Here is a 20,975-nt window from a genome sequence, read left to right on the forward strand (position 1 = left end):
GAGCATTTGAAGGTGTTTGAGGTTAACCTCCACATTAGATCGACCGACTCGAAAACTAGAGCTGGAAGCCTGAAACTGGCTACTTAACTCCTTCATCTCGCAAAGAATTTGATAGGCCGCCCATTTCTCGGACGATTCATGTTAAATGCAATACAATTTTACTGAAATATATTTTGACCGATTTGGCAGCAACGCATAAGGTATTATCTATTTATTTAAAAGTTATAAAGATTAAATTAGTTGCGTGTTTGAAATCATGTCAAAATCTAAGACGTATTGCTGTTCAGAATCAGGACTGATAATGACTTGATGATGTGAGCGATCCTGATCATCGTAACAAACGAAGTTTCCGCGTTGACGCCAACTTCGCTGGTGCCGCTATAAAAAGGCACTCGTGAGCTCATCGCTTCCGATCGCCTCTTCTTCCTCCTGGCTTCCGTATCTTGGACGTACGTACCCAACTTACTGTATGCGGCTCCGCTGGCCTCGACACCATTTTTGCCTTGCATGACCTCCGCCGCCGCGCCGCCAACATCGCTGCACCGCCCGGCGGTGAGCGCCACACACGGAGCCAGAGCGTCCGTCGCGGCGTCGAGCAACAGGGTGCACCTTGGTAACCTCGAGCACCTCTTCCGAAGCCGCGGTGCCATCGAGAGCAGTGGGACTGCCGCGGCGCCTGTGCAGCCGGCACGCAGGAGGCAGCAGGCACCGCTGCTGCGGCTGCCGTCCTTCTTCAAGCGGGCCAAGGGCGACTTCGCCGTGGCCAAGGAGGAGCAGGTGGACTTGTCGCCGCGCCTGTTCCAGCCGGTGCCGCCCGACGGGCCGTCGCCGCGTGGGGACATCGCGGCGTCGTGGCGGCGGCTGCACGGCGAGGACGGCTGGCGCGGCCTGCTTGACCCGCTGCACCCGGACCTCCGCCGCGAGATCGTCCGCTACGGGGAGTTCGTCGACGCCGCGTACGGCGCGTTCCTTTCCCAGCCCGACGCCACGCCGGGCGACCTCGCCGCCCCCGTGCACGTCCCGCTCCAGGACGCGGCCTACCGCGTCACGGCGCCACTATTCGCAACCTCGTCCGTGGGCTTCCCGTCCTGGCTCGCGCTTGCCGCGCCGTGCGCCGCGCAGCGCACGAGCCTCGTCGGGTACGTGGCCGTGTGTGACAGCCCCGACGAGGTCCGACGTATGGGCCGGCGCGACATAGTCATCGCACTCCGTGGGACCTGCACGGTCCTTGAGTGGGCTGAGAACTTCCGCGCCGGTCTCGTCCCGGCCACCGAAGCGGTTGACGCCGCAGCTTCGGCGGTCTCCGCCTCCGACGCAAAGGTGGAGTGCGGGTTCCGGAACCTTTACAAGACAGCCGGCGACGGTTCGCCGAGCTTGTCAGAGATGGTCGTCACCGAAGTGCGCAGACTACTGAAAAAGTACGAGGGAGAGGAGGTGAGCATCACGGTGACGGGTCACAGCCTGGGGGCGGCGCTGGCGGTGCTGATCGCCGACGAGCTCGCGGGCCACGGCGACGCGCCGAAGCAAGTGACGGTGTTTTCGTTCGGGGGACCGAGGGTGGGGAACCGCGCGTTCGCGGAGCGCGTGGAGGCCCGGGGCGCGCGCGTGCTCCGCGTGGTGAACGCGCACGACGTCGTGCCGCACCTCCCGCCGCGGCCCGGCGGCCGGTGGTACGCTGATATCGGCCGCGAGCTCCGCCTTGACAGCCGCGCATCCCCGTACCTCCGTCCCGATGCCGACGCCGCCTGCTGCCACGACCTGGAAGCGTACATCCACCTCGTCGACGGCTTCCTCAGCTCGCACTGCCCCTTCCGCGCCAACGCCAAGCGCAGCATTCTGCGGCTGCTCAAGAACCAGGGTGGCAACGTCAAGCAGCTCTACATCAGCAAGGCCATGGACATGCGCGCCCGGCTCGACGCCGGTGGCGCCGTTGACATGCCTGGCTCGCCGCTCAGTCGTCTCGTTGCGCCGAGCACCGTGCTTGAGTGCGTGCACTGAGGACGACGACGGACCGGCGGGAAATGTCGGCGGCACCGTGTTTGGTCTCTTGTTCAGGGCGGGTAAAAGCAGCTGACTTTTGATATTCTTTTAGAATATATAGCCGGTCCTCAAGTTTTACCAAGTAAAGATGATAATGATGTGTTGCTTTGATCAGCAGACACAGAATTGGTGTGCACGTCAAAGTCACAAGAAGACTTGTGCAGCTCAAGATTTGTTGATTTATTGGTATTTATGTACAAAAACAGTGGTGTTGCCTACGTGTGAAAGGGCGATCCATCGGAGATCCCGCTGTCAGCGAATGGATAATACTACTACGTCCAGATACATTGATTTCATCGTCGAGTAATTCTGGACAGAGGTAGTATGTTCATGTAAACCTGTCAATACAGATGTTTGTGATAAAGCATTGGTACTTGTCCTATATGATAATTGTGTAAGAAATTGTCGGTTCCACTATTTGTATGATACCTCAAATCTCATTTGCATTTTGTGAGCAACTAGCATTGTAGTCCTTGAAAATACGAGGGCGCCATCTTATGCAAACATTTTAATGTGTTGAAAGTATTGATTTTAGACTTATGAAACCCACCCCTCCCCCAAGTCATTAGCCTCTCCATTGCAAAACGCTCCTATAGGTATTCCTCGATCGATGATCATGTTAGTGCCTAATCATTCATCAGCCAAATTTGTTGTATGCCATATGTTAGCATTATTACTCATTCCCTAAGAGCAAAAGAAGGTAAGAGGCATTTTCTCACTGGTTATATTTTCTTGTAAGTCACTACTTGTGTCTAATAATTAGCACTGTTCAAGAACTCGGCCGAGTTATCATTTAAATGCCCATTTAATCGCTACTCAATGCCTAACTGAGGCGAGTAGCACGTACTCGTTTCATTAAATGGTCAAGCTGATTAACTGGCATTTAATCGGTTGTCAGACGATTAATTGGTTGTCAAACCGATTAATCGGTGATGGGTCATGTAACTGAAGCGGCATCCATAAAAAAAGGGGGGTAACCGAAGCGGCAATTCAGGCTATTACGAGTTATGAGAACTATTTGAGTATTTGTGGTCAGTGAACCTTATTACCTATTATGCTATTTGTGTTGAACCTTGTAGTGAATTATTCCATGTTCACATGTGTGGCTGCTATTTATCTTGTTATGTGTGGCTGCATATTGCCAAGTTGTGTGGTTGTCATTTTAATTTATCTTGTCATGTTTCATGTGTGGCTTCTTGTTGTCACATGTATTGCTGTCATTTAATCATTTATCTTGACAATGACAAGTTTAGAGCATATACAAATGCATATCTATCATCAATTCTGTAGGTTTGTTGCCTTCCTGTTTGGATGCATCATGATCAAACCATCCAGGTAACAATTCTACCTCTTGTCCATGCTTTTTATAGGCCTACGAGCTACGACATTATATTTTAGTATAAATGTATAATACGTAGCTATGAGCATTGGATTATGTGGTGTACAATACGTGAAAAACTAGTTACATGTTGCCAATATATTCTCATGTGCAGCCGATTAATGATCGACCGATTAATTCAGTTAAATGGCCGATTAACCGATTAATCGCTAATCAGTAGTCGACCGAGCAGTTACCAGTTACCGAGTTCCCGAACAATGATAATTAGTATGCGTACTTAAAATAAGTTTCATGTCAGACTTATCTAATTGCAATTATGTTGGTTTATGAGTTATGATATATCTAGCAACAATTACGAAGTAATATTGGTTATGATCTCCTTAGATACAATCATGAAGATTTAACGGATACAACTTGTCAATGTACAATTATGCATATGTGATTTGTTTATGTACACTTATGTGGTCTAAGAGATATGATGTGCTTAAGTACAATAATGTTGATCTAGTGAGTTATGACAAATTTAAACACGATATGAAGATCTAAAAGTATGTGCTTAGTTCTTGGATTTTGATCATGTTATCTTTGCTCGTTGTCGGTGTTTGATGTGTAGGGGCATCAATAAAGTTGACATGATGGTTTTCCTTCAAAATAGAATGCGATCAATATAGGTACCATGTTATGGATCTAACAGGTACAATCTTTTTAGGTATGGTTATGTAGCCGATTGTGATATGCTAATAAAGAGCTTGTCCACCAGACAAATAACTAGATTTTTTTGTTAATTCTAATACACCAGTTTGTTATGTGTCATATTGTGCTTTTCTTATATAATAGATAGTGAACTATTTTCTGCAATTAACTATATAATCGTACATAGTGAAAAGTTCAAGTATGATTTTGCTTAAAACACATTTTAAAATAACAATAGAATGCATAAGAATTTTGATGGTTGAGACTTATATTGCTATTTGGCAACTGAAATAGCACTACCATTTCTTTGTAAATTGAATAACGCAATAAAAATTGTTTATTTCTCATATTAATGATAACAAGAATCATTGATTTTCTTAGATGTTTTACTAATCACTTTTGCATATTAAACTAGCAACCTTTACCAGTTTCTGTTGTTTTGGGCACCAAGGACATTCTGAATTTTGCAATGAGACACACACTAGAAGGGATAAAACATACTTCCTCCGTCCGAAAATACTTGTCATCAAGATGAATAAAAGGGGATGTATCTAAATATATTTTAGTCCTAGATACATCCCTTTTAATCCATTTTGATGACAAGTATTTGCGGACGAAGGGAGTATGAACTACAACAGCTGCAATATTTCACCCCATTTCTTGCTAGCCACAAGATGCATTACCAATGGCTTGTCTATTTGTTGCTTCTGTCATGTTATGAGTGTGTGTGAGTTTCAGGTCTAATTTAGCTAAGCGGGTTGAGCCTCTTTGCACTTATTTCTGGCCGGTCTCTTGTAAATCCATTTTTATAATAAAGGGAAGAAATTATGTTGTTTGCTTAACAAAAAAAGTGAAATCCATCGGAGAGCAAGCATTAACCAACCGTTTAATAAATAACATGACTTAGGCCTTATTCGGTTCAATGGAAAAGTGGACAAAAAACATAGAAATAGAAATTAAGCACTACTACTTTTTTTGTATCAAAATATAAGAGTAAGCAACTGCAAAACCGTCTTATATCCAAATACGAAGGGAGTACCTGACTACAGTCTCCATAAAAATAGGATAATTACAAAACCAAAGAGAAATTAAGTACTACTCGACTACAGGACCCCACCTTATTAGCCGGCTCCAATGAGAGACCAGAGACTGCATCCAATGTGCGTTGCTGTTGCTAGCTGTAGGTAAAGGCCTGTTTGGTTTCAAATAAGTCATCAACTTATAAGTCGAAAAGTACAAAAAGTGACTTATTTTGCCAAACGGACCCAACTTATAAGTCATAAGTTGCTCCACCGCAACTTAAAACTTATAAGTCATCCCCTTTTGTGTGGGTCCCATCATCTTTACATTAAAAACAAGGTGAAAAGGTGTGCTCAGATGACTTATAAATCATGTGACAACCAAACAGACATGACTTATAAGTCACTGGTTTTAAGTCACCTGACTTATAAGTCAGGTGACTTGTTGAAACCAAACAAGGCCTAAGTACAGTGCATACATTTGTTCATACTATATAGCTTTGCGTCATGCATGCTGTCATGCAAAGTACGTAAGTTCACTGACGACTGATCGTATTAATTCCGGTATGAAACATTCCGTGTTTTCGCAAATGTTGTTTACTAAGTAGCTAGTTTGACAGGGAAGTAGTAGCAGCGGCCAAGTTTTGTCATTGACTTGTTTCAGCCGGTCGAGCTCTTGGTTCGAGTTTAAATATCGGACTTGACTTGATGTAGCATGCTGTGATATTATTATTTTCGCGGGACAGCATGCTCTGATTTAGAGCCTGGAGTGCTTAGCTGAACGAAATGTACTACGAGTCTTGCCTTTCTATTGTCTCCTAAGTGTAAGCTCAAAATACACTCAGTTTTAGGTCATTTATTATTTTATTATTTTTTTGGCTTTGAGTATTATTAATCGGAAATATATGGAGCACCGGCGTACGTTACGCGGTGGTGCAGTGCACGTATGAAACTGTTGCTCTCACGTTGACCTACCTCTGTGGACGCAGACTGAACTAATAGATAATCTATTTTTTTATTTGCGGGTGAATAAATAATCTAATTAACCATGTACATGCATTAGAGATATTATTGTTATTATAATACTACGACGACTCCAGTAACTCGGAGAAGAGAAATGCTGCTTCTAGTTAGCGCATCAGTTCACTTTGGAAAATTAAGAGTGGTGCTACTAGGCCTATACTCGAGCATGTTGGACTCAGAATTGCGATGAATGCGGGATTGGAATCCCGCCCGGCCGGCCGTTGTGGCATGGCAGTTAGTACATCTTCTGGAAAACCAGCGGCGCGACTGCACGAATGGTTTCTTGTAGCATGCGACCGACTGATGATCCAGTCCCAGTGCGTTACAAGTGTAGCATGCAAATTAATGTACTCCACGGCCGAACATTTGATATGCAGCTGGGTGACGTCGATCGTAGTAGGAGAAAACATTTCGAAACTGTTTTGCGGACGACAATCCACGGCCGAACGCCGCACGACGGAGGATTCAAAAACATCTCCCTGCTTACTTTTCGGATCAAAGCGAAGGTTCATGGTAGCTAGCTAGGTACACATAATATTCTCAAGACAAGAACAAGAAGACAAGTGCTAGCTAGGCATCACCATTGGGTCAAGCAAGCTCCCAGATTTACCCGCAGAAAAAGAAAGCAAGCTCCCAGATCGAATCATATCACCAGCTAAGGCTGGTCATAGTGGGGAGTAATTTAGACTAGTAACATGCATATGTTACTAGTCTATATTACTATCTTTATAATGTATAGTATTATAGATTAGTATCATAAGTGGTCTTATTTATTGTCATGCATGACACATAGTAGTATCACATTTATTATATTGCGGTATCTACCTATATTACTATAACCATCTCTCTCTTTTTTAATTGTCTGTCACATAAGCATGTTTGCGAGTCCCAAGTACATGATACTTACCTCCACTATGGCCAGCCTAAGCCCTCTACTCCACAACATCGGAGTACGTGTATTATTCGCAGATAATCTCGCATTTTGCTCTTAATTAATTGTCCTGCTCGCCGTCGCTGTGTCCCAAAGTGAGACACGGAGTTGAAGTCCAGAACACTTGGTCTCCCAGGGAAAAGTATGAGAAAAAAACCTGGAAAATATCGAAAAGTCAGAGGTGCGAGATATACTCCACCACGTACCTGGAGAGTCCACAGTTGCCAGCTGGATAGGCAGGAGAGTCAAGTTTCCCTGTTCGAACTGCAAGCCCTGCGAAGTTTCCCGCGCAGAAAAACACCCAGCAACTACAGCCAAAGTTGTTCAGTTTGGACGTACTTCTACAGTCAACAATGTAATATGTCATGAAGACGATTGTACTTTAAACCACTCTGTACAGTCAGTTAGTATAAAACACGTCATACTCCCTCTGTAAAGAAATATAAGAATGTTTAAATCACTATTTTACTTATCTAAACGGTCTTGTATTTCTTTAGGGGGGAGTAGTAATTAAGGGTTTTATTTTTATTTTCCTCTCTTTCATATGAGCAATTATCTTTGTGAGGTATGATGATGTGTACATAAGAGTGTTCATATTCTCTATTCTCGTGAAGAGTAGACCACCAAATTGGTTATTTAAGACTTTTTATTTGTTTTTATTATCAGGAAGGGCAGCATATTAATATCAAAATGATATCAACTACACCTGGTTTCTGTAATGATACAAAATCAAGACTAAATCGAGGCATCAAGGACGCACATAGTAAAAAGATTTTAAAAAGGGAACAAGAGAAAACAAAGAAAGTCGATGCGGCCAAGGACCCGCAGCAGACTCCAAAGCAATACTTTCAACAAGGACACAACGCGTAAACACTGTCATTGCTAGGTGCGACAATCAAAGGTAAGATCTAGGGTTTCCACCCCGAAGGCTGAGACCCGATGCTCAAAGAGCAGCACTCAGCCGAAGTCATCGTGATCACTGCCACCCTTACCGAAGAAGATAATGTTGCATGGAAGGGCACACACCATGGTCACTGGGAAATGACATTCAAACTGTTCCACGACATACATGACCAAAGGCAGGTGCTCGTCTGCAAATCTCCGGCATGGACATCACCCCGCGTCGAATCCATGCTTGCAAGACCTGTGCAGCCGAATGATGTCAACAATTTCAACTCACGTGCACATGCTCCAGAGCTACCGCCATGGAGGCCAACAACGACAACGACAACAACAACTCTGCAACAATTCGCCTCACTACTATAACACTTCATGTCGCCGACGTAACAACAACGCCACCACCGTCAAACTGATCCCAAGACGCCGCCAACGGCTGGCGACTAGATAAGGGCGCTAGAGACCCAACTCTACTGCAGGTGCCACCCATGTTAGATGCTCTTGCCCATGCACCATTGCGACACGATCACTACCTACAGTTTTCGAGACCATCACCCCGACGTCTAAATCCATTAGGATCATCGCATCATCCGGGCCACCGCACCACGTGATCAGAGCGCTCCCGACACGTGAGAGGCAACCCCACCCTCGTTGTCGGCTGAGCGGGCTTTGCCCGCCGCTATCCTCCAACGGCAGTGGTGGCGGCTAGGGTTGACACCGAGCAACCCTCCCCCCCCTCTACGAGTGGCACATGTGTGATGGGAGGGTTATCGGATCTAATGTAAGGACCTATTGACCCCCCCCCCTCTACCAGTGGCACATGTGTGATGTGAGGGTTATCAGATCTAATGTAAGGACCTATCGACCCCCCCCCCCCTCTACCAGTGGCACATGTGTGATGTGAGGGTTATCAGATCTAATGTAAGGACCTATCGACCCCCCGCCCTCGTCTAGACTAGTCTCTTTATTCTTTTTTGTTGGGATGAAATAAAATGCTTGTGCAAATGAAAAGAAATATGCATGTCAAAAGAAAAATTGTTGTAGAAGTTGCATTTATTTTGAAATATCTCATCGTGCATTATTCTACGAAACATAGGGACGAAGCAATTTGATTGGATAAAAAGATGGCTGCGAAAGTTGCATTAGCATAATCCTTCTCAATCCCAAACATTGAACGGGCTATGCCGCTCCTTCATGATCCGGTCTTTGTTCGTCTTTGTTCATGTGTCTTCAGATTGGATCATTCCAATCTAAAATTATCTTCATCGACGGCGGTTGCTGTTCTGGGGCGTTAGTTCTATGGGATCTTAGCACAACAACTTCTCGATTGTCTACCACAACAAGTTGTGCCTGGCTCCTGCGAGGAAGGGGCGGCGACAGCGGCGCGCCTTCGGCTCGCTTCAGTGCTTGTAGTCGTCGCTAGGTGGTCTATGAATCTGGATGTAATTTTTATTATTTCTGGTGTTCATTGTACTACCATGATTGAAGATGAATAGATCGACAGTTTCCTGCAAAAAAAATACTCTCTTTGTTTCTTTTTACTTCGCATATAAGATTTGTCTTAACTTAAAATTCATAAAGTTTGACCAAGTTTATATAATACTTGTAGTAAAAAAAGAAAACTATCTCTCTCGATTGCATGTATCTTTTACTTTTCTGGACTAACTGATTTACTTGCCACTAATCAATAAATTTGCCAAGGGTAATTTAGTCCTAACTTCTCTATAATTAGTGTCTTAGTTACCTTACCAAAAATAATACACCTTACGTAAAGGAACGGAGGGTGTATATATCAACATCTACAATACAAAAGGTTTATAATATGAAAATTAATTCCATGATGCATCTAATAATATTGATTTGATATTGTAAATATTGATATGTATTTTTATAACCTTGATCAAATTTTTACAAAATTTGACTTAAGATAAAACTTATATGCAAAGTAAAAAAGGAAACAAAGGAAGTACAACATAATAATAATAATAACACAGGGACAGTGTTGTGTCCTATTCGTGGACTTAGGGCATATACAACGGTGGCATATGGATACATATGCCTCATGACAAAAAGTAATTTGAGACATTTACATTTATTTTTTTCTCCTCATGCAATCAACCACTAGTGGGCCTCATTAAGAAATAGAAAATAAAGATTTTAGTGCACATGCATCTTTACTTTTCACTCCAACCTTTTCAGCGGACCATACCTTTTTTTCTTCAAGCACCCTTCTCCTGAAAAGAATCCCGTTTTCCTATCCGAACCTACTTTACGTCATATCCGATCCTACATGGCATGTGAGGCATCACTTTGAGACTATGCATTGTACATGCCCTTATTGTCATGACTCCTGAACTTCTGACAATGTCTTACGAGCTGCACCAAATATGTGCCTTTCGGTGAGGAAAGGAAGAAATCTTTGAACCGGAATTGTATCCTGTTCAAGGCCGTACGATCCCGGACCAACATACGTTGTCGGTTCGTGGGTCTTTTATTCCCTGTGAATGCTATGGTTTTCAACATTTAATCTTGCTGTAGGTAATAAAAATAATAATCAATGTTGCTGCTCCATGGGTTGTTAACGGTCAGCCCACTTTCGTTGTAAGGAGATCACGTTCTCACCAGGCCACATGTCACTTAATCGTCGTCAAATTGAAAGAGCATTTTTTTTATTTTCAGTTAACATAGGGGACAAAAGAACATACGGGCGGCTAAAAAGTTGCACCGCTAATCTGATTCCATTTCTTGGAACCTTTTCTCTCTTTGAAAGCGTAAAGGAGCCCAGGTAGGTGTTGATTTGTTCGCTACAACTTACAAGTACACAAAGCCAAAAGCAACGTTGATCAACTTTGCTCGTGCGGTAGATTCGTTGAATGGAAAGCGATGGAGAGTAAGCAGTCAAAGTAACCGGGCCGATCGATATTGTTAGAAGGGAGAGAAAGGATTGGTGGAATAGTTGTTGTATTGCTTGAGCCTCATGGGCATATATATAGAAGTATATGATCTACTTGAAGTACAAGGCAAGCTAGAATATTTCCTAGTTTAACCTATGTTTCCTAATACAATCACGTTACTCAACATCCCTGCAGTCACAACGGTAGCGACGCAGACGGTGAGACTGGAGAAGAATCCGAAGGCAAGCCGACGGACACCCCCCACAGTCGTAACGGTCGATGCATCACAGAGTCGTGGCTGGAGTGGAAACCGACGAGGTTGCTCAACTAGGCGGTAGCCCTTTGTGCCGTTTGTCGATGTAGCCAAGAGCGTGGGTGGTGGAGTCGTGGTCGAGGTAGCCGTGCGAAGAATGCCATGGTCGATGTCGAGTCGGGGTGGCCGCTGTCGAGGAAGTCACCGTGGAGCCGCAGGCGCAAGGGGCGCCAAGATAGCATGGGTATAGTGGTGTCGAAGTAGTGGTCCGCCGGGAAGAAGATGTGGTTGACGACGCGTCGCGGCGGGTTTGCCAAGCCCGGGGACATATCATGGACGAAGGCACGTACCGGTGTTGCCAGCACCGGGCATGCGTAGACGGACGAAGACGAAGTTGACGAAGCGCCGACCAGGCTTGCCAGGCCCGGGGACACCCGTCATGGATGAAGGCACGCATCGGTGTTGCCAGCACCGGGCATGCATAGATGAGGGACCTGCACGAGTTGTACGCCATGTCGGAGAAGTCGGAGGGACCAGCAGAGAAGAACTCAACGACGATTGCGGCGTCCATCGGCGCGGTGCCAATGTCACCAACGGTGGTCGGAGTAGACGAAGTGGTCGGGGTAGATGACGGCGACGCTGGCGACGGGCTGGTGCTGGACAAAGACGAACGGGGTGGACGGGCGGCGGCGGTAGCTACGGAGGTAGCAGCGGCGGCGGCAACCTGACGGCGGCGGCGACAGCTAGGTTAGAAGTGCGGCGGCGGTGCTCGAAGTAGGCGAAGAACCCTGACAGCGTGACGAATACTGGCGCGGACGGTGGCGTTTCCGCGCCAAGGAAGACGGCGCGAGGCATACCACGTGAGGTCGACGCACAGTGACGGCGGAGCTGACCGCGGGCCGCGGCGCTACGGCCCGAAGGGGCGACGCAGCGGCGGCAGGCGGGTCGGGGCGACGGCGGGGACCGCGCGCCGCGACGTTGCGGCCCGCAACGGCAGTGCGTGAGTCGGTGCAGCCGCGGGGACGGCCTCGGGGCGGCGGCAGGGACCGCGTATCGCGACACTACGGTTCGAAGGGGCGACGCAACGGCGACGCACGAGTCGATGCAGCCGCGAGGAAAACCACGGGGCGGCGGCGCTGCAGCCCGACGTGGCGACGCAGCGGCAGCCCGATTCTCGATCGGTGGAGATGTGCGCTGAACTCGGGGACGATCTTCACGGGACCTGCGGAGGCGCGCATAGCCGACGGGCCAGGTCGGTCGTGCGGCGTAGATGAGGCGGATCGCGGCGGCGAGCGGGTGATCAAGCCGATCGCGCGCGAGATCGGAGACGCCGGTCGGTGAAGGCGTGGTGGCGGCGGAGTCCGAGATGAAGCCGGCGACCACGGACGCTGTGGGACGTCGCGGACGAGCTTTTCAGCACCGGCACCTGGGCTGCCAAAGCAGTGCTGGCACCCAGGCAGCGAGGCCCGAGCGACCAACGGAGCAGCGGCGTCCGAGTTGAGGCAGCCGACGAGCCTGACGTAGCCGTCCCGACACAGCCAAGAACGAGGCCGACGAGGTAGACCGCTGGGCCGCTGTGCAGACGCGACAGAGGCGGGTGACGTGGATAGATGGGCGGGACGGTGCGCGAGCGATGGCTATGATTGATCGTCGCATGGCATGAGGCCGCCGGGTCGGGGCGATGCAGGTGTCCCGATCGGAGCAGGGCGGTGACGTCCGGCGTAGGGCAACGAGCGGACCGGCGCGCGGACGACGGCTTGCCCGGACTGACCGCCTCGGCGCGCGTGGCCGCCTGGTCGAAGGAGAGGCCGGCTGGTCGCGCCGGGGTCGAAGTAGAGGTGCACGGGGGTCGACGGCTGCGGCGGGTGATGCAAATCGATCAAGATTAGATCAGAAAACCAAAAAGAAAAGAAAACGCCGCTTAAAACGACCGGCGAGAAAGCGAAAAAAACCCGGAGCAAGGGCTCGGGAAAAAGACTCTCTAGGGCAGCCGGCCAACACGGCCGGCAGACTAACCCTAGGTACGGGCGGCGCGGCCCCCGACGGGGTCATAGAGGCCGATCGCCCCGGAGGCGGCGCGTGGGTGAGGAAGTGGTGGCGGTTAGGGTTTAGGATCAACTTGCGATAGATACCATGTTAGAAAGGAGAGAAAGAATTGGAGGAATAGTTGTTGTATTGTTTGAGTCTAATGAGCATATATATAGAAGTACATAATCTATTTCAAATATAAAACAAGCCAGAATATTTTCTAATCTAACTTATGTTTCTTAATACAATCATGCTACTCAACAGATATCCAACACCGTACTCAAACTACTCTTCCAGCTATCATTTTGTCACTTGTGTCTAGGGACCTGTTTGCCTAAGCATATCGTATTGAAAGATAAGAAAATTCATGAAACTCGTTACACTATTTACAACCTGACTCCCTGTACCCACCCTAAAAGGCCGAATGGGCTGTCCGGTCAATGCCTGGACGAAACAATGCCATCAAACCGGCTTCTTCATAGCCGGCCCAAATGTCTGGACTGCTCGGCATTCTCCATATCTAGCTCAAATATGGAGCAAATATAGAGATGCTCAGACGTGCTCGGACGCGCATGCTAAGTCGGATTGACCGGGAGGGCCCTTGCCAATTCTCCCATATTCGTCCCATTTCCTTGCTGCTGAAGGTCAGCGCCACTAGACGCTGCGACGGGACTTAAAAAAATATGGCCATGAATATACCCTTTCAGATTCGGACAAACAAAGCGAAAATGATTATACTTACAAAAAGCAAGAGCATCAATGCTCGCTTTGTAAGAGATATGGACTGTTATGATGAATCTTCTCTATTCATATTTCATAGTGACAAAGAATATTCATAAAGGCAGTCCATAACCTTTAAAAAGGATATGTTGATAACCGAAGCTTAACGTAATTGAAAGACGTGGTTATTTAAGCCGGCCGTGTCGTTCATCCCTTGGCGAGGTGGGACTAAACCCCCAACCAAGCCTGCCCAATACAGATGTTATATCTACACTGAAAATCTTAAGTACAAAAATTCATTTGGTGTTTATAACAACCCGGTTGGCCTAACACGAACTAACATCCAAAATGATCAACGTGCATGCACGTGCATTTAGTTGGTGTTTCAAAAATAAGATATATAGTTGCAAATGACAACAAAATAAGGCCCGTTCAAACCTTTCGCGGTCGCGTTTGGCCGCGCCTGTGGACATATAGGGAGCCGGATTAGGCAATTCTGGTTGTAGATGCTCTTAGTTAGCTCACAGCTAACTCAAAACTGTTGTAAAATTAGTAGTGATGTTACTTTTGTGGCAGCGACAACATTTATCCCTTCCCTGCCCACTTGCCAAGCTATTATGATGTTCTGCCTATAGATCTTTTAATCTATCTTCACCCACTGCTAATACAAGTACTACGTTCAAAAACTGGTTAGTTGGAATGCATCTCAAATTGAAGTCTCGATCCGCATAAAAATTTGTAGTTTACTTTAAACCATTTGAAACACTCATAATGGTTGCATTTTTAACAGAACAAAAGCTTCAAATAGATTGCATGTTCTTCTCAAAGTTATGAGGTGAATGTTGGAAATATGCCCTAGAGGCAATAATAAAATGGTTATTATTGTATTTCCTTGTTCATGATAATTGTCTATTGTTCATGCTATAATTGTATTAACTGGAAACTGTAATACATGTGTGAATACATAGACCACAATATGTCCCTAGTAAGCCTCTAGTTGACTAGCTCGTTGATCAATAGATGGTTATGGTTTCCTGACCATGGACATTGGATGTCGTTGATAATGGGATCACATCATTAGGAGAATGATGTGATGGACAAGACCCAATCCTAAGCATGGCACAAGATTGTATAGTTCGTCTGCTAAAGCTTTTCTAATGTCAAGTATCATTTCCTTAGACCATGAGATTGTGCAACTCCCGGATACCGTAGGAATGCTTTGGGTGTGCCAAACGTCACAACGTAACTAGGTGGCTATAAAGGCACACTACGGGTATCTCCGAAAGTGTCTGTTGAGTTGGCACGAATCAAGACTGGGATTTGTCACTCCATATGACGAAGAGGTATCTCTGGGCCCACTCGGTAATGCATCATCATAATGAGCTCAATGTGACTAAGGAGTTAGCCACAGGATGATGCGTTACGGAACGAGTAAAGAGGCTTGCCGGTAATGAGATTGAACGAGGTATGGGGATACCGACGATCGAATCTTGGGCAAGTAACATACCGATAGACAAAGGGAATCCGACATCGTGGTTCATCCGATGAGATCATCGTGGAACATGTGGGAGCCAATATGGGTATCCAGATCCCGCTATTGGTTATTGGCCGGAGAGATGTCTCGGTCATGTCTGCATGGTTCCCGAACCCGTAGGGTCTACACACTTAAGGTTCGGTGACGCTAGAGTTGTTATGGGAAATAGTATGTGGTTACCGAAGGTTGTTCGGAGTCCCGGATGTGACGAGGAGTTCCGGAATGGTCCGGAGGTGAAGATCGATATATTGGAAGAAGGGTATTGGAGTCTGGAATTGTTCCGGGGGTACCGGGTGACGACCAGCATGTCCGAAAGGGGTTTCGGAGAGGAATTTCCTATTCGCCGCTTACTGCGGCAAGTAGTCGCCGCTTCGCACAGGCGCAGCTCACCCTGGGCCGGCCCATTTGAGTGGTTTCGCCTCGTAAGATGAACCGCAAATAACGATCGCGCTAGGGATCGAACCTACGACCTCCAGTAGCGCAACACACTACGCTAGCCACCGCGACTGGCTCATGCATCTGTAAGAATAACAATGCTAAACTTAAGGAAACTAAAAACGAGGAAAAAAACCATTTGTTCCTTCTACCGTTTTTTCTTCAATCTTATTCTCACTTTCTTTTTTCTCGTTTTCTTTGTCTTATTCTGTTTTCTTTTACTTTTTCTTTGTAAGCTTTTCGAAAAGTTCAAATATGGTTCAGAATTTTCAAAAATATTCTTTTTATCAAAAATTGTGCATATTTCTGAAATAGTGTTCACATTTACAAAATTTTGTTCACAATTTTGAAAAATGTTCCTGATTTTTTTGTTTGTTTTCTTTCTTTTTCTTCTCTTTTTCCCAAAAGAAATTCAAAATATTCAAATTTTGTTCGTATTTTCATAAAATTTTCAATTTTGGGAAAAAATGTTCTCCAATTCAAAATTTGTTCCCGTTACACAAAAAGTTCAAAACTTTCGAAATGCTGAAAATATACCGGATTTCATAAAATGTTCGCGCTTCCAAATTTGTTTGGGATTTTTCAAAATTGTTCTCTATTTCAAAATTTGTTCTCAAGATTCAAAAAATGTTTGTGCTTTAAAAATTGTTCACGCTTCCAAATTTGTTAGGGATTTTTCAAAATTGTTCTCTATTTCAAAATTTGCCCTCGAGATTCAAAAATGTTCATGCTTTAAAAAATTGTTTGCGATTCCAAAGTTGTTCGGGAGTTTTCAAAATTTGTTCTCAAGATTCAAAAAATGTTCGTGCTTTAAAAATTGCTCGCGCTTCCAAATTTGTTCTCCATTTCCAAATTTGTTCTAAAGATTCAAAAAATGTTTATGCTTTAAAGAAATGTCACAAATTCCAAAAATGTTTGGGAAATTCAAAAGTTGTTTGTGTTTCCAAATTTTGTTTCGAAATTTGTAAAATTGTTCCTATTCAATTTTTTGGGTAGTTTAAAAAATGTTTCCGTTCTAAAAAATATGTTCGCGTCTCCAAAATTCGTTTGTGTGTTGAAAAATGGTTGAGTTTTCTCAATTTTTATAATAAAAAACTAATAATGTTTGCATTTGATAAAACATTCACGTTTTGTTTTTGCTATTTGGAAAATCATAAAGGATGTTTTTCAAGCAGTCTTATACTTTCTTTAGTTTTTGTAGTTTTCCGTTGTAGTTTGGTCAACTGAGCGCTTCCATCATAGTGGCTAGTAGGGTGCGAGTGCAAGTCAATTGTGCTGTGTTTGATTCCCACCCAATCATGCCCTGCTATTTTTTGCAAATTGTCACTTGTATTTGCAGCGCATTCCAATGGGCCGACCCAATCGGCGCACCGCAGCGACCTGCCTGTGCGAAGTCGCGTCGCCCCCTGTGCATCGGCGCCCTGTTTGGACGCAACGAGCGTCCAGTAGGAGCTCCCTTTCGGAGGCCCCGACAAGCGTTGGGGGGCCTTATGGGCCAAGGGGAGGGGGCACATCAGCCCACTAAGGGGCTGAGCGCCCCTCCCACCCCATCTCACATAACTTGGAGAGGTGGGGGCGCCTTCCCTAGGGCAGCCACCCCTCCCGGCTTGGGGGGCAAGTTTCCTAGGGGTGGGGGCGCCCAAACCCATCTAGGGTTTTCCCTGTGGCCGCCGCCCCTCCCCTAGGGAACCCTAGGGCACCTCCTCCACCCCCTTCCCCCTATATATAGTGAGGGAGAGAGAGGGCAGCCGCACCCCTTCCCTGGCGCAGCCCCTCCCCCTCTCCTACACCTCATCCTCCTCTGTAGCGCTTGGCGAAGCCCTGCCGGAGAACCACGAGCTCCATCATCACCAAGCCGTCGTGCTGTCGGAGTTCTCCCTCAACTTCTCCTCTCCCCTTGCTGGACCAAGAAGGAGGAGACGTCCTCGGGCTGTACATGTGTTGAACAAGGAGGCGCCGTTGTTCGGCGCTTAGATCAAAATTTACCGCGATCTGAATCGCTGCGTGTACGACTCCACCAACCGCGTTCTTGTAACGCTTCCGCTTAGCGATCTTCAAGGGTATGAAGATGCACTCCCTCTCTCTCGTTGCTAGTATCTCCTAGATTGATCTTGGTGACACGTAGGAAATTTTTGAATTATTGCTATATTCCCCAACAGTGGTATCAGAGCTAGGTCTATGCATAGATTCTATGCACGAGTAGAACACAAAGTAGTTGTGGGCGGTGATTTGTTCAATTTGCTTGCCGTTACTAGTCTTATCTTGATTTGGCGACATTGTGGGATGAAGCGGCCCGGACCGACCGTACACGTACACTTACGTGAGACAGGTTCCACCCACTGACATGCACTTGATGCATAAGGTGGCTAGCGGGTGTCTGTCTCTCCCACTTTAGTCGGATTAGATTCGATGAAGAGGGCCCTTATGAAGGGTAAATAGCAATTGGCATATCATCGTTGTGGCTTTTGCATAGGTAAGAAACGTTCTTGCTAGAAACCCATAGCAGCCACGTAAAACATGCAACAACAATTAGAGGACGTCTAACTTGTTTTTGCAGGGTATGCTATGTGATGTGATATGGCCAAAAGGATGTGATGAATTATATATATGTGATGTATGAGATTGATCATGTTCTTGTAATAGGAATCACGACTTGCATGTCGATGAGTATGACAACCGGCAGGAGCCATAGAAGTTGTCTTAATTTATTGTATGACCTGCGTGTCAATGAAAAACGCCATGTAATTACTTTACTTTATTGCTAACCGTTAGCCATAGTAGTAGAAGTAATAGTTGGCGAGACAACTTCATGAAGACACGATGATGGAGATCATGATGATGGAGATCATGGTGTCATGCCGGTGACGAAGGTGATCATGCCGCGCCTCGAAGATGGAGATCAAAAGGCGCAAGATGATATTGGCCATATCATGTCACTTATGATTTGCATGTGATGTTTGTCATGTTTACATCTTATTTGCTTAGAACGACGGTAGCATAAATAAGATGATCCCTTGCTAACATTTCAAGAAAGTGTTCCCCCTAACTGTGCACCGTTGCGAAGGTTCGTTGTTTCGAAGCACCACGTGATGATTGGGTGTGATAGATTCTAACGTTCGTGTAAGCCAGATTTACACATGCGAAACACTTAGGTTGACTTGACGAGTCTAGCATGTACAGACATGGCCTCGGAACACAAGAGACCGAAAGATCGAACATGAGTCGTATAGTAGATACGATCAACATGAAGATGTTCACTAATGATGACTAGTCTGTCTCACGTGATGATCGGACACAGCCTAGTTGACTCGGATCATGCATCACTTAGATGACTAGAGGGATTTCTATCTAAGTGGGAGTTCATTAAATAATCAGATGAACTTAATTATCATGAACATAATCAAAAGGTCTTTGAAAATTATGTCGTAGCTTACACTTTAGTTCTACTGTTTAAGATATGTTCCTAGAGAAAATTTAGTTGAAAGTTGATAGTAGAAATTATGCGGACTGGGTCCGTCAACTGAGGATTATCCTCATTGCTGCGCAGAAGGCTTATGTCCTTAATGCACCGCTCGGTGTGCTGAACCTCGAGCATCGTCTGTAGATGTTGGGAAACATCCGACATCCAGTTTTGATGACTACATGATAGTTCAGTGCGTAATGCTAACGGTTTAGAACTGTGGCACCAAAGACGTTTTTGAAACGTCACAAAACATATGAGATGTTCCAAAGACTGAAATTGGGATTTCAGACTAGTGCCCGCGTCAAGAGGTATGAGGCCTCTGTCAAGTTTCTTAAGCCTGCAAACTAAGGGAGAAAAGCTCAATTGTTGAGCATGTGCTCAGATTGTGTGAGTACTACAATCACTTGAATCGAATGGGAGTTAATCTTTCAGATGAGATAGTGATGGTTCTCCATAGTCACTGCCACCAAGCTATTAGAGCTTCGTGATGAACTATAACATATCAGGGATAGACATGATGATCCTTGAGCAACTCATGATGTTTGACACCGCGAAAGTAGAAATCAAGTAGGAGCATCAATTGTTGATGGTTAAACCACTAGTTTCAAGAAGGGCAAGGGAAAGAAGGGATACTTCATGAAATGACAAATCAGTTGCTGCTCTAGTGAAGAAACCCAAGGTTGAACCCAAACCCGAGACTAAGTGCTTCTATAATGAGGGGAATGGTCACTGAAGCAGAACTACACTAGATACTTGGTAGATGAGAAGGCTGGCAAGGTCGACAGAGGTATTTTGAATATACATTATATTATTGTGTACTTTACTAGTACTCCTAGCAGCACCAGGGTAAAAATACCGATTCGGTTGCTAAGTGTTAGTAACTCGAAATAAAAGGCTGCGGAGACTAGCTAAAGGTGAGATGACGATATGTGTTGGAAGTGTTTCCAAGGTTGATGTGATCAAACATCGCACGCTCCCTCTACCATCGGGATTGGTGTTAAACCTAAATAATTGTTATTTGGTGTTTGCGTTGAGCATAGACATGATTGGGTTATGTTTATCGCAATACGGTTATTCATTTAAGAAGAATAATGGTTACTCTGTTTATTTGAATAATACCTTCAATGGTATTGCATCTAAAATGAATGGTTTATTTAATCTCGATCGTAGTGATACACATGTTCATGCCAAAAGATATAAGATAGTAATGATAGTATCATATACTTGTGGCACTGCCATTTGAGTCATATTGGTATAAAACGCATGAAGAAGCTCCATGTTGATGGATCTTTGGACTCACTCGTTTTTTGAAAGATTGAGACATGCGAACCATGTCTATTGGTATATATGCATGAAGAAACTCCATACAGATGGATCGTTTGGACTCACTTGATTTTGAATCACTTGAGACATGCAAATCATACCACATGGGCAATATGACTGAAAGGCCTCGTTTTCAGTAAGATGGAACAAGAAAGCAACTTGTTGGAAGTAATACATTTTGATGTGTGCAGTCCAATGAGTGCTGAGGCACGCAGTGGATATCGTTATGTTCTTACTTCACAGATGATTTGAGTAGATACTGGGTATATTTACTTGATGAAACAAAAGTCTGAATTATTGAAAGGTTCAAGTAATTTCAGAGTGAAGTTGAAGGTCATCGTGACAAGAGGATAAAATGTCTATGATATGATCATATAGATGAA

The 20,975-nt window shown here is 45.4% G+C and overlaps 1 pseudogene across 1 annotated transcript; it reads left to right on the forward strand.

The window, feature by feature from the left end:
• Positions 1 to 399: 399 nt before the first annotated feature.
• On the forward strand, positions 400 to 2,422 carry LOC125521035 (phospholipase A1-Ibeta2, chloroplastic pseudogene; annotated as a pseudogene). The gene is made up of 2 exons (XR_015611851.1): positions 400 to 2,060; positions 2,159 to 2,422. The product of XR_015611851.1 is annotated as a phospholipase A1-Ibeta2, chloroplastic pseudogene (transcript).
• The last annotated feature ends 18,553 nt before the right edge of the window (positions 2,423 to 20,975 follow it).

The sequence above is a fragment of the Triticum urartu genome, chromosome 7A (assembly GCF_056163025.1).
Source record: "Triticum urartu cultivar PI428250 chromosome 7A, HENAU_Tu73, whole genome shotgun sequence".
NCBI classification, from domain to species: Eukaryota; Viridiplantae; Streptophyta; class Magnoliopsida; order Poales; family Poaceae; genus Triticum; species Triticum urartu.